Below are 14,202 nucleotides of genomic sequence, written 5' to 3'. Positions count from 1 at the left end.
GTAGTAATGTTTTGTAAATTGTAAGTTTGTTTTTTGTCGATAGTTTAGACTGTCGTGTAGAGAAATATTAGGCTAAGAATTGAGAATTAAGTAATGAAAGGAAATATTACCTTAATTTTCACAGCAGGCCAGGTGCTTGGTCAAAATATTTGAAACATGCCCATGACTACGCCGATACCTTGTACTCCTTCAACTTGAGTGTGTTTGTGTGGTGGTACTGACCGAAGAACTGGTGGTTAGGAATAATGTCACGGGTGTTGTTTGCAGGTTGATTGGAAGCATCTCGAACACTTTGCCAATGAAGCATCCCTGATGGGACAGTGGAAAAATGGTCATGAAAAGTTTATTCAACAACCTCAAATCAAGAGAATATGAACAGACCATTAAGGCAACTAGGAAAGCTGTGTCGTTAGGGTAGATTGTCAAAAATTAACTTTGATCGTTGGACGATAAACGCAAATTTCAATTCAGCTTTAAATGAGAGAGAGCATGGGCTTTTTTGTTTGAAAAATAATCCATTTTTATAATGTGATAAATGTGCATTACTTGCATTCACCGACTCGCAGACCAACACCCCCTATTAACCCCATTTTTATAAATCTCAACAAGATTTCTTTTGCAACATGACAAAGCCAAGACCACATAATATAATAACTGTATTTTACCATAACATTCTGAAATAGAATGTATATTCATAAGAACTATCTAGCTCCTTCGTACTACATTGTTCCGTTCCATAAGTGAGGTAGAAAAATATCCTGGTATAAGATGGTTCTTCCACCTTACTATTGTTCTTCGAAAAACTGTCACAATAGGTAAAATATAAAGTTTAAAATATTGGAGCATATACTTTTGTAATAATGATCGATATCTAATAAATCAGGAGTGTGTGCAGTTGAAGAAAGATGTAATACTGGGGTGTGCCCCTTGGAAAGCTATCGATATGGTAGCTATATTGTCTGTAAACTCTGCTGAGTTCTAGTTCATTAAGAAATTTGATTATTTGGCCTGGTTTCAGAGGCTGAATTTCCTCTTCGGTTATGTTGTACCAACGCCACATCCTCCTGCGGGCAAATGTAGCGTCAGAGTTTGTTAATAGATGTTGGTGCCTTATGTGTCGGGTTGGATTACACCATTATTTTTCAAATGCCTATTTAGTCTGCAATTTCCTGTTAAGAATTCTCTCAGGATGTGAAGTTTTACCAGCTCCCTTTGATGCATTTTGTTGCTTCTTTCCTTCTAAAATTCGCTGCAAGGTTCTTGGGTCGTTTGTATCGAATGAGTGAATTCCTCTGTTTCCTCATTTTCATTTTGTCTTTTTGTTTAAAATACTCATTGATAGTGTGAATCCATATGGTACAGAAGGGAAAGGGACCTATTATCGGTATAGCAGCCAAATACCTTGAACTGCGCTCCTCGTTGCCTTCTACTCCCACTTGTCCTGGGACCCAGCAGAGGGTGACGTTATTTTGCATAATAATCGGTAGTTTAGTTTTGTAATTCATATCATCTTCGAGCTAGTTTGTTCAAATTGAACTACTCAATTTCATGCACTTCAGCCGTTCGAAGCAACTGGTGTATTTTCCCATGGGTACTGAATATTTGGTTCTAGGACACTCCAGTTCCGTATTTTCTTGCGTTCTAGATTCAACTGTGTACCAAGAAGGTGCTGTTCTCAACATGATGATTTCTCAGATACTCGTATTTCATATTCTTTCTTTCTTTGTAAAATATGGAACTATTATTCATTCTATAGGTTATTCAAATGTTAAAATGGTCGTTTGTGCGAAAAATCTCCGTTATTTTTATGTTTTTATTTTTGCTTACGATTAAGTGGTTTTAAAGTATTCTTTGTTGTATGAGATAAAAGTTTCTGTGGGCTGTCTGGAAACATATTCATTCTGAATAGTAATGTATTCCTTGCATATGTCGTGTATTTTTTGCTTCTCCTTGAGATATGTATTATTTGTGGAGACAGAAAGATTCCATTGCCGATTCTTCATTGTTGCATATTATAAAGTTAATGGAAAAAAAGAATGTTTTATGTATAAGACATGAAGATTTTAAAGTCTTTTTAGTAGTTTAAAAAAGGTACAATTATAAAACTTTCCGATGACAGAGAGACCCTCGTGGGGCGAATGCAACATCTCATGCTTCATGCAAATCCTCATGGCTGTTTTAATTGCCGGTCATTTCAATGAAAACAGCGGGTTTTTAACAATGGGGAAAGCGAGGTCCCGTGGCACGGCTAATCCGCCTTACATCCTAACGAAGAAAGTGTTTTCGATTTGAAATCTGGGGTGAGAAACAGAAACAGAAACGGAGATGTTCGCCCAATTACGATTGCCATCCAGTCGTGAGAATTGGAAATTGAACTCTACCCAAAAGGCAAACGGTTTTCGTGTAGAATGAGGAAATCCTGAGAGGAAGCCGGTGAGGCAGGTGGCAGGCCACATGTCGGCCCGTCGGTTTTAAAAGCCGCCTCCTATTGAAAATAGACCGTCTCGACTGGGAAAGTATCGGCTTACGAGTTATTCACAGAATACCAAAGCCCGTCCGATTGTGTTTCCGTGAGTTCAATGTCGTAACCCGTCGAACCCCAGGAGATAAAAGGCAGGAGGAGGATAACCATCTTTAATTCGGATTGTTTATCCTCGGGGCCGAAGATTTGTAGATAGCTGAAATATCTTGAATTCTGGGCTAACTAATTTCCAGGTTTTTTCGGTCTCAGATCAAACAAGTGCAGGTAAGCACAGGAAGAGCCTTTTTCCGTTCCCACAGTTCCCCGGGAAAAAGGTCAACAAAGAAAGTAAACTCTACAGACAACCCAAGGCAGGGTGCTGTTTAAATTTGGGACAAATAGTTTAATAACCATCATATAGTCTTTCATATAAAGAGTCCTTAATATGAGTGAAATGCAGAATAATACTGTCTGCTTAAGCCAAATTTAGCAAGAAGAACATTAAAAATTTAACCTTTTTCATAAGAGTATCCATAACGGAAAATAAGAAATAAAATTAAGGCCATAATACTCAATATCAAGTAAAGAACCGCGGTGGCCGAGTACTTGGGGCGCCCGACTAGTATTTGCCCACCCTAGGGGTCCTGGGTTCGAAATCAGTTACAGCATATTTTTTAATTTGGAAAAAGTATAAAAGAAAAAAGTATTGTAAAGTGGTTTAACCTCTCACCCCTTGTCTGCGACACCAATCGAGTTGGACGTTACGCCCACCTGCATGACAAGAATTATGTTGATTTCAGAAATTAACATATTTTGTATAGAGGATGGCGCATTTTTCGACCCACCATAGGTAAAACATGCACTTCTTACTTCTTAATAACAGAAACGCCTTGAAATAAATGTATATCACAAGATAATAGAGTTAAACAGAGATAAATATTAATATATTGGTCGTTGACGCAATGGTTTTATGATTTTTAATGTATATACTTAAGGATATTATGAATGTGAGAGAACGGCGTTTGAAAATTTTCATATCGCTGGAGGATATGAGAGAAAAACCTTGTTCCATATTTCGCTGAGTTTTGAGATTTATGTTTACATCTGTTATCTTGATGTATGGGGTTTTAACATTTAAAATATAAGAACCATGCTCGCACATCAGATGTTAACATGATGGTACATAATTTTAATGTTGTTAGGCAAGTGACAGGGTAATTGGAACCTTGTTTTTTGTTTCTTGTAAAATTTTAATTATTGAACCCTTCCCTGGATAGTTACGAATAAGGCAAATGTACAAACTGATTACTGATTTATAAAAGCTCAATTCTGCATGCTACTTACCTAATCAAACCTATGACCTCGATCTTATCAGTCCAGCCGTCGAAGTTAGGCTCCATCATCAGCTGGGACATACAACTCCCAAACCTCAGAGTACACATTTACGCTTAAAAAAATACACTCACTGCCAACACAAGTTTACCACAAATATCAGTACGTTATACAATAAAACAACCCTGTTTTATCCAAGAATCGGAACAGAGGAATCATAACCTCTCTTCCGTGCTCTAAAATAATTCGCACATTGGGTTGCATACTACTCGATATTTATGTAGAGCCAAGGATTGACCAACCTTGGCCTAAATGCCGGACACATACATTCGGCCTGAAAGTAAGTGAAAATGTGTCAACCTGGCATGGCCTATTCTTAGTAGAATATAATCCCTCTTCTTCACCTCAGATCCTCTGAGGACCACTTATCGACCAAGTTCCTCTTGACAGACTTCTATTTTCTTTTCATCGTGATGTTAATTAGCTAGGTCTAGAGGGTGGGACGCTCCTACATTTTTTGCTTTAGCTTCTATACCCTCCTGACATACTAACCAGACCCATACCACTGTTAATGTGTTCAGAAATATTATTAATAGTTCTTAAATGGGTTTTGTTAGTTTTTTTAAGGTTAATAATATGTAAAATCCTTTATTTATTAGTGTCTTGTCACAAATCGTGTATATTGAATATTTTTCTACTTTGACCAAGTTTTGGATCTTTTTTTCTCTTATGTTTTAGTGGAATTTATACTTAAAACAGCTAACACGTGGTTGAAAAAAGCCTAATCAATAGTGGTAAAATTATTAGATTTCCGTGGTAGTGTCAAATGTTCTACGTTATAAACTAGCAATAGAAATTAGCACACTTGCGTCATAAAAACCTCGCGGCTTTCACACTTAACACGATTAGCACAGTTTTCGCGAAAACCCCTAGAATAAAACCTCCAGACGTGCCCAAGTCTTCATTTAAATTACTACACATTTCTCCTAGGTTTGATATATATATTTTTTTAAATTTAAATTTATCTATCTTGGTGTTGTAAGTATTAAATGGGACGCAGGAAACTGATGTGTTTTCTATAACTTAGATTGCGTAGCGAACTCAACTGGCATACATTCGAATTAAAATTCTTCTAGTAAGATTGCATAACAGATTTCAATACTTATTTTATATTTGTAATAAGCATTTGTAATCTATATTTTTATTATAATTGTTAATATTTCATACCTATTTTAACGTAGGCTACCATGCGTGTAAAAAGATATTGGCTTTATTTCACATAGTCAAATCAATGTTATTTTATTTGATCCACAAATTGATCTTTATTTTATTTGATAAACACCCGAGACAATGGAAAATATTCAAAACAGCAGAACAATTTAAAATTGCTTGCATTGTTTCATCTAACAAGGTCTTTTCTTATTTTTGCATAAAAGTCAATTTGCGCTGTTTAATTGTGCGTTAATTTTTTTAATAACAGTTTGTACGTTGGACATTTACACTGGTGTTTATCATATTTCTAATTTTTAATTAGCAGAGAAAAATAAATCAAGGAAGAGTAGAACTCTGCTAGTTTAATTCGAAACATTCGTCAAAGTATGTTATCACTGTAATTATACAAAAACTATGGTGGTTGACTTGTTCAGGATTTGTTTGTCCAGAAAAATAGTGTTTACATAGATATTTCAAAATCAGGAGGCTTCGGCGCTGGGGGACAGATACAAAAGTGGAATAGGGCGGAAGGACAAAAGTCTCAATGTGCAGGAGTATGTGAACAGTAAACCTGTAAACCTGCTAGTAAGTCACATAGATGGAGGGTTGTGGCAGCATAAAACAGTCAAACAGGCAGCATTAAGAAGTCGTTTTTATAGAATTTCATCTAAAGAAAAGGAAAAAGGACAAATCCGTCGAGAAATAACAACTAAAAATATAGAACTAGGTTAGATCAGATCAACACCTCGAAAACTCTCATTTGGGAAACAATTGTAAAAAGTTTTACGAAGGATGTAAACAAAATAAAATATATGCCAGAGGGCCCTAAAGAGGTTTTTAAAACTGGCAAGGTAATGCGTTGATTTCCAAATTTGTAAGGATTTTTTAGAGAGTAAAGAGATTTATTTATAATTAAATAAATTAGCTGGGATAATTAATAAAACCTGTGACTTTTGAGTTGGGAGTTATTTTTTGTCTCTCCGCATTTTCCATATTGCCAGGAGATCGTCTATGGGGGTCTAGGGAAAATGAGATAAGTTCGGTGAAAATTCGATTTTACATCCTCACGTGAAACTCCACTTTTACAGGGTTGCGCAATTTTACCGAACATGCACCCATATGAAGGGGGTTTCGCTCATTTGATGACTCTCCTGCTCCGTCACGAGAAAGTCCGCGAGGTTTTCTTCGACATGACTGGAAACTGTAGCTCTCCGCTTCTATTGATACTCGGCCAACACGGAAATTTCGCGACCACAATAGACTGTATAGAAAACTTGACGATTTTGTATTTTCGGAACGCCAATGATTATAGGGGATTGAAGGCAATGCTTGAAATTACAAGTCACGACGAATAGCCTTGCTAAATAAAATTCCAGTACGGTCGCACCACCAAGCAAAATTGGTGGTATTTATATCTTATAAATCAATATAAAAACAGATTAAACCATGAAAATGTTTAAGTATATATTAAGAGTAATATTTTTAAGCCGGAGGAAATAGGGATGATGATGGTGAATATGGATAGTAGGAAGTCGGAGTTTTTGGTTTCCGAAGCATAGGAGTTTTCTGTCTTATTGTACTTATCCTAGTTCCTTAGATCGGTGCAATCCATCCTTCTCCTACCTAGTGGTCACTGACTGTCTGTTACAATTTCTTTCCCTGGGTTTTCTTCGCATTCGAAGATGATAGGGCTATTAATATGTCCCCGTTGCATAACAGGTGGGCTCGTTATTTAATATCGTTGACACCATGTTAAAGTGACGAATATGGATTTCTCCACTTTTCAGGAGAGCCAAAAAACCGATTTACCCATAATCTAATGAAGCTAGAGATTCGTAAAAATGACATTACAGATTTCGGTCTACCGGTCACCGTATAGATTCAATATTTTACCACAAGGTGGGCCTCATAGAATGCAACGGTAAACGAACGAAAAAAAAAAAGCGATTTTTCACATTCGTCACTTTAACATGGTGTCAACGATATGGCCATGTTGGATAATGTTTTGCGTATGCCAATGACCGGTAAATAGTCCAATTATTCGTCGAAATTGTGGAGGCCGTGAGTTTGCCAGTCTTGGTGAGGGTCTTCTTAACATAAGATTACTGTGTCTAGCACCTCTAAAGGTTATCCAGTCCTTCTTTTGTCTTTTTTTGGGTCCATTCAGTGATGGAGGAAAGATATAGTTATGGCATGTGGAAATATTTCTATAGAAATTCTTTATGAATTGAATGCCTACTTAAAAGCTCAAATAGCCTGACGAAGATGTTAGTTTTTAATAAATGATCCTTTTAATATGATTTGTATATATTATTTAATCATTTACGCTTTAGTGGTCAATTGACCAAGTTACATCTTTCAATTAATTATTCATTCCATGTAAGTCTTGGTTCAGACAAAAAAATCAGTGTCACGAGCGGGATCTCGCTTTTGTCAATTGACCACTAAAACGTAAATGAATTAATATTTAATAAGTAAACAAAGTATCACTTTACTAAACAGCTCCCTGTGGTCACTTCATAAGTCGCTGAGAATCCAATCCGATTACACGACATTTGAAAATGGCAAAAAGAGGGAAGTTTCGAACGGTTGTAGGTTGAGATGGAGAATTGGTGTTTGAGAGGATCGAAGTCACAATATCTCAAGGGGTAAGTAGTGGCGTATTTAGCCGAAGGTCGTGGGTTCGAATCCCGCTCGTGACAGTGACTTTTTTGTCTCAACCAAGACCTTACATGGAAAGATTAATATTTTTTAAACTTGTAAATAAGCCTGTTGTTCGATCTAGTTTGATACCCTGTTTAATGAATAATGAAGCTTTCTACATAAATCTCATTGTTGTTTTATTTTTGTTTCAGGTATGTTCCACAACATTTCGAATACCACGAGCCGTGAGTTGACAATTTTCTACCGTTATTGACAATAAATCAGTTGCCCCCCTGTCTTTTTAAAACATCGAGGCAATTAAAAAACAAACCGTGATGTCTACCAAAGCCCATTTTTCAAGGTACGGCATAAAGTACACCCCCGGTATCGGCGTATCCTGTCATTCCGCTGATTTAGACGACGACCCTGACAAAAAGTCAATTTACGTCTAGTTGGCATTGAGACAGGCAACCTTTTTGCAGACTGGTTCCCACTTTAAAGGGAGGTCCGGATATGAGTTCATTTACAAAAACAAATATCTATTGTTATGCAAGCATTACCGTCATCAAATCTTTTCTTACATTCGCTAGATGTTGTGCTAAATAAAAGTAATTGTTTTAAACAGTAAAAATTTAATACAAAATAATTAATCTATGTTGGGTTTTATTGATGATATTACTGGTACTACATTGCATTTCGGTAAGATTCAAGGTGTACTTTTCATGTAGCACGGTCCATCCTGGCTATATGTCAATCACCTCTTCTTCAGGGATTACCGCTATTGTTATCGCGTCTAAGGACATTTCAGATCAGCTAAAATGCATGAAGGTGAGAAAGCGCATTTTCTGCACATTCGCCTCATGGTTGAGTATAGAATGGACGAATTCTTTGTACTCATCGTAAAATTTGGTATAACGCGAGAGCTTTACAAACAGAAAGGTTGTAAAGATCGTGGGTACTATAACCCTGGTGCAACTTTACACGCTTCAAAGGTAACAAGAGATCCAATAATTTCGGATATGGTAAAGCAGCAAATATCCCTTACCAACAGCGCTGCGTGGAGTACTCTGAGCTTATGCCTCTTGCATGCGTGATGTAAATTGCTCTTTGATCTCTTCGATTCCGGTTAATATTTTTATTTCCGACCAGGCTTGTCGACCTAGTCTAAATGGTAATAAACTTGATACTTCATTTACTTTCTCTCGTCCAGACTTTTGAAAAGAAGCCAAAGGAAATCTTTTCTTTGCACGTTCCTCTTCGCCTTCTTCAGCTCCGAACAAAACGCGTACGATTCACTTTTCCGTTATGCCTATCAGGAAGACCAGAATGGAAACAATGGAATTGGACAAAGTATTATATTTCGTTCATAACTTATGAAGATTGTCCTCGATACGTTTTTGAATTTTCACACCTCCTAGCGACTTGAGATATTCTGATCAACCGCCTATGAACATATCAAAAACGACGAGAAAGTTTATTTTTCAAGTCGATTTAGAGGTTTAGAAATAAACCTTTTAAAAAATTAAACAAATGTAGATTATAAGAACAAAAAATACATATGAGAAATACCAATATCTCGTACTTTGTACTGTGCATTATTCAGTAGCTAATATTTACCCCTGTGTTACGCTTTTAACTACAACTTACATTTAGTATCCACATACATATAATCGATTCATTGATTAACAAATTGATTAAGCAAGCTACCCATGTTCAAACCAAAAACCAACGACCAACAGATCCCAGGCCTGTGTCCTACATTTGCAATAAAATGGAATTTAGTTAGATAGTAATGGGTGCATTAAGGTCTCAGGGTAACACAAAGAACATCATAAAAAAGGCAGAGTAGATTAGAAGTAATAATGCTAAAAAAATTGCCCAGTCATTCTGTCATTCCCGGAAATAAAAGGATAATCCGGTAGCTTGTAACTACGAAGCCACAACTTCTTGAAAACTCCCATATGATCGGATACATTTAAATATTTAAACGATAAAAAAATTTAAATAATAAATAATATTGCAAACGTCAGGTATAATAGAGTGTATAAATTTAATAACCATCTGATTTAATAATAAAAAAGTATTCACATTCATGACATTGGTGATTAAGAACGTGAGGAAATTAAAAATTTCTACTTAAAATGCAAATAAAGTAAGTAGTCTCGGGTGAATTACATCTTTAAAAGCTAAGAAATTAAGTTCTCCGCGTTGCTTTATTATTTTTTTTAATTTGAATCTTTGGGGAGTTGGAATGCTTAGTTTACTACAAAGGTTCTGTTTAGTTTGGGAATCGTCTATCATCCATCATCAACAATTTGTAGTTTAATGTAAATTTCCATCTGTTGAGTGGTAAAATGTTAACGTTTGTAACGCCTGTGTAATTTCGACTGTCTTGTATGTGAATTCCAAGTCGTTTGTTGAGCTAAGCTCTAGGTAACTTTGTTTGATAGGGTGTAACCTGTAATCATAGGTCAATCTTCGTTCCATTTATTTTAATTGAACCACATGGATAAGTGCAAAAGATTTTTCTCTGGAATGAACGAAGGAGGAAATAACGTGTAAGAAAAAATAATTAAGAATAAATAAATACGGAAAAAATAATGTGTAAAGGAGAGGTCCAAGAATGCTCCCGTGTGAGACGCCAGTTTAAATAGAATAGATAGATGATACCGTTGTGCTTTGTCTAACAGTCACAGGTACGATTTTACGAGTGGATAGCATCTGTTTCTCTGAAAGACATCAGCTTCAGCAGAAGAGACCCGGATAGCAAACCATGTTGACTTGAGTATCAAGAAATACAAAAATCACACTGCTTCTATTCGAGGAAGTATGAAATGACAACGCGAAAACATTGATGGATTGTGGAGTGAAGGGACTTAAATCCAAACAGGTGACATGGAGTAGTTTCTTTGGTTTCTATGATAGCTGCAGGAAAGAGACTGTTAAGGTAGGATCAAGGAAGATCATGTTTGATTGGTTGATGGAGAAGAATGATAGTACGAGAAACTGATTGTTGTATCGTGAAGAAAATTGGAGAGTATTATTTCTTGGAAGGATAGGAATTTGAGCAATATATATCGAGAAAAGTAGAGGTCCAAGAATGCTGCTTTGTGGGCAGCGAGTTTAGACTGAAATAGGATATCGTTGTGTTCTACCCAACTTTCATGTAACGGTCAGACAGGAAAAATGGATGCGATTTTAGGATTAAGTAGTTAAGTGCAGCTAGGAGGTCAGCTTCTACGGCGGCCCGTGTCTTCCTTGTTGAAAGCTTGAGGTATGCCATGGTACCTTGTCGGGCAACATTGGTTCTGTTCTAAGGAGGATAAAATGACATGAAGTACATCTTATTATTACTAAAGGATTACTTAACAAGGTTATTATTGTTCTTCCCTCTACCTACTTATCGTATCATTTGAATCTACCTCACTGACCGGTACTTCCGAGTCATTGAAGGGGTGTCTTCCCCAAACTTCCTTCTCCTTACTGGTGTACCTCAAGGAAATGTTCTGAGCCCCGTCCCGTGCCACGTATACATAGCTGACCCCCATCATAATCTCAAACCACCGCCCTAACCTTTCCAGACGATACGGCGATCCTTTCAAGTAACTCTGATCAAGTCACTTCCAGTCGAATATGTTCAGAAACGCCCAAATGAAGGTAGTTGTAATATGCTGAGAAATAAAATCTTTCCTCATTGATGACAGTCTGCATGGATAAAATTAGAAAATAATTCTTTAAATTTTACAAAAAAAATTATGAACGCTAAAAGTTAAGTTGTACCGTAAATAAAATCTCCTTGAGATTATGAGCAAAAATGTATAATAACGATTTATGGGTTTGGATGCCTTTATAGTCTATTTATATGTTCATTTCATTTTCTTGCATTTACCGGTCATAAAGTATAGCCAAAAAAGGATACTCTGTTAAGCAGTTTTTGTGTCTATCTTGAATCGATAATTGGTAATGATAATCCGTAGAATTTTTATTATTACAGCTAAGTTTAAACAATTGGGTTAAATCCCTTAAGCATTTTATCCTTATCGTAGATGGTATAAACCAAAAAGGAAATTGAATTTGCATTTGAGTTCGGAGTTTATCGCCAGGTTTTTATCGCGGTGGAAACAATTTCTCGGAAACTCGATTCGTAATTGATTGATAACCCAACGCCCAAGCAAACAATCACCCGCGATAGCGGCGAGACTCCTGGAAAAGTACGAATACAGCGCTAGATTGTTTTAGGTTTTGTTTTAAACGGGAGAAAACCCATTTCAAAAGATTCTAGTAGGTTGGAAAAACATCTTGTTTGCTCTTCATGTGCGACGTTGATAAGGGAACAAGGCCGTGAATTGTTGCGTAATTCTCCTCCTCCACAGTGGAAAACAACAATTTACACCTTCTTTGTTCCAAAACCTTGCCCGGGTACAGCCTCCGATTCTACGAGTTTAGATAAGCTCGTGACGTACCTGCCTTATCTGCTTCACTTTCCCTAAGAACGACGACAGAATTTGACCCGGTCGGACGCAGGTCTTGTCTCTCCTTTGCGGTCGCGCTTGCGATGAGAATAACAAGGAGGAGAAGAAACGGTTTGGTCAAAGCGGTCACGGCTCTCTTAGGGGTGTCGGAATATGAAAACCGCAGGCTTACTGCGAAAGTTGGTATGAAACGTACGTTTTTCTATTACCAAGGGACAAATATCTACTTTATATCACTAGGATTATTTTATGTTAAAAACTCTTTTGCATTCGTTAAATATTTATTTTATCTGTCAACGAACGTCTGTTAACCATGGATAGCTGCAGAATAATGCCCGTGCTGTTCGGATATGTTATAAGTTAAGGATAATTCGATCAGCAAACACTTGTTTGTTGTGGCCGAGGCCGAGGTGCTTTTATTGAATAATTCTTTCCCAGTCGAAAAGAAGACAATTTACACTTTTATTCGCAGAGTTGGTAAACTACACCGATTCTTCTAAACTTGATAAGGTCGTTTACACAAAACAGCTTGAGAATAATTGGCCCTTGTTATTCGGATATGACTTATCATAAGTTACGCACAATTTGACCTATAAACACCTTTTTCAGTTTATTCAAATATACCTTTATTTCAATTAATTATTCCTTTTATGTAAGATCTTGGTTGAGACGAAAAACGATTTACATAAAAAGGGTATTAATTGAAATAATTAGCATGGTCAATTAGGCAATTGAACATAAATGGATTAATATATATTTATTGTTACCAAAGCTGGTGTGGATTGTTTAGTAATTCTTTTCCAGTGGAAAATGGACTACTTGCACCTCGCTTGTTCCAAAAGCTGGGAAGCCACAATCTGCAATTCTGCGCGACTAGCTAAGCTCGCGACTCAATAGCTAAGTTCAAAATCATAGACCCATCTTATGCGGATAATGTTTGTCATATGTTAAGCTGTTCGACCAACAAACACCTCCTCTTTAACTAAATACAATATTATTTTGCCGAGGCAGATGTACGTTGTTTGTAATTTTTTCCCAGTAGAAAAGTACAATTTAAACCTTGTTCCAATCTGGTAAGTTATAGCCTTCAGTTCTGCGAGTTAGAAACGCCCATCAAACCTATATTTATTATGAAATTTATTAAAATACTTTGTTTTTTATTTATTTTTTACAAGAAATTTTTCAACAGGAGTAAACAGCATGTTCTCCTGGGCCCGTACTTGGAAGGGAAGGGCTTAGAAAGGTATAAAGAACAACGATCCCCTAAAGTTTATAGATTTTGGGAAAGTTTAAGGCCCGGGGGTTCAAGAAAAGGACTTAATGGATAGCTAGAAAATAATAGAACCATGTTATTCGATAATGGCTTATCACAATTAAGCATACTTGGACCGACAAACACCTTCATTTTGCCACCTAATTGAACGGTGCAATTCCGTGACTCCATATAGAGAACGTGTAGGAATGCGGCCCGATATGAGAAGCTTGAGCACAGCAGCTAGTATCTGAGTCCCTTGTTCCATGTTTTAGTGGAAACAGAATCGTCTTACTGTTGATTTGTATCGGTAGTGTGTGTTAAGAGTGAATGTATTTATTGACGTGAATGTACAGTGTGAGAGGGTGATTGGCGGAATATCGAGTACTCCATCACCCCACATGAATGAATGTTATGTAAATGAGAAAGCCTGAATTTAAGAATGGGTAACTGATTGCGTTGGGGGCTGAAATGACCCCAGGAGCACTCATCATCAGTGGCTGGACGGATAAGACCAAAATCTTATCCCGGACTGCCAACATTCAAGTTAATTTACTGTAAATTACAAATCGAATTGCCGATGGGCTGCTCCCCTCTTTACACGCATGTATGTATGTAAATACGTGTGCAGATTTGAGCTTGTATACATCAGTAATCCGTAAACCCCTTTACATTATCCAAATACATCAAAATTGTCAACCTTTTCTGTTTTACTAAATTTCAAATAAATTTTTAAGGTCTTGATGAACCTGGCCTCGCTGCGTTTCAAGCTACCAGATTGTTCCTTTCATTTCCGGACATTCCAACGTGACTGGGCAATTTTTTAACTT

At 36.7% G+C, this 14,202-nt stretch overlaps 1 protein-coding gene across 2 annotated transcripts in view; it reads left to right on the top strand.

Moving 5' to 3' along the window:
• Positions 1-14,202, top strand: part of LOC106663408 — a 410,261-nt gene that overhangs the window by 140,308 nt on the left and 255,751 nt on the right. The window lies entirely within an intron of this gene.

The sequence above is a fragment of the Cimex lectularius genome, unplaced genomic scaffold (assembly GCF_000648675.2).
Source record: "Cimex lectularius strain Harlan isolate CLEC.00 unplaced genomic scaffold, Clec_2.1 scaffold199, whole genome shotgun sequence".
Classification (NCBI taxonomy): domain Eukaryota; kingdom Metazoa; phylum Arthropoda; class Insecta; order Hemiptera; family Cimicidae; genus Cimex; species Cimex lectularius.
This window is presented reverse-complemented; position numbering and strand designations above follow the sequence as displayed.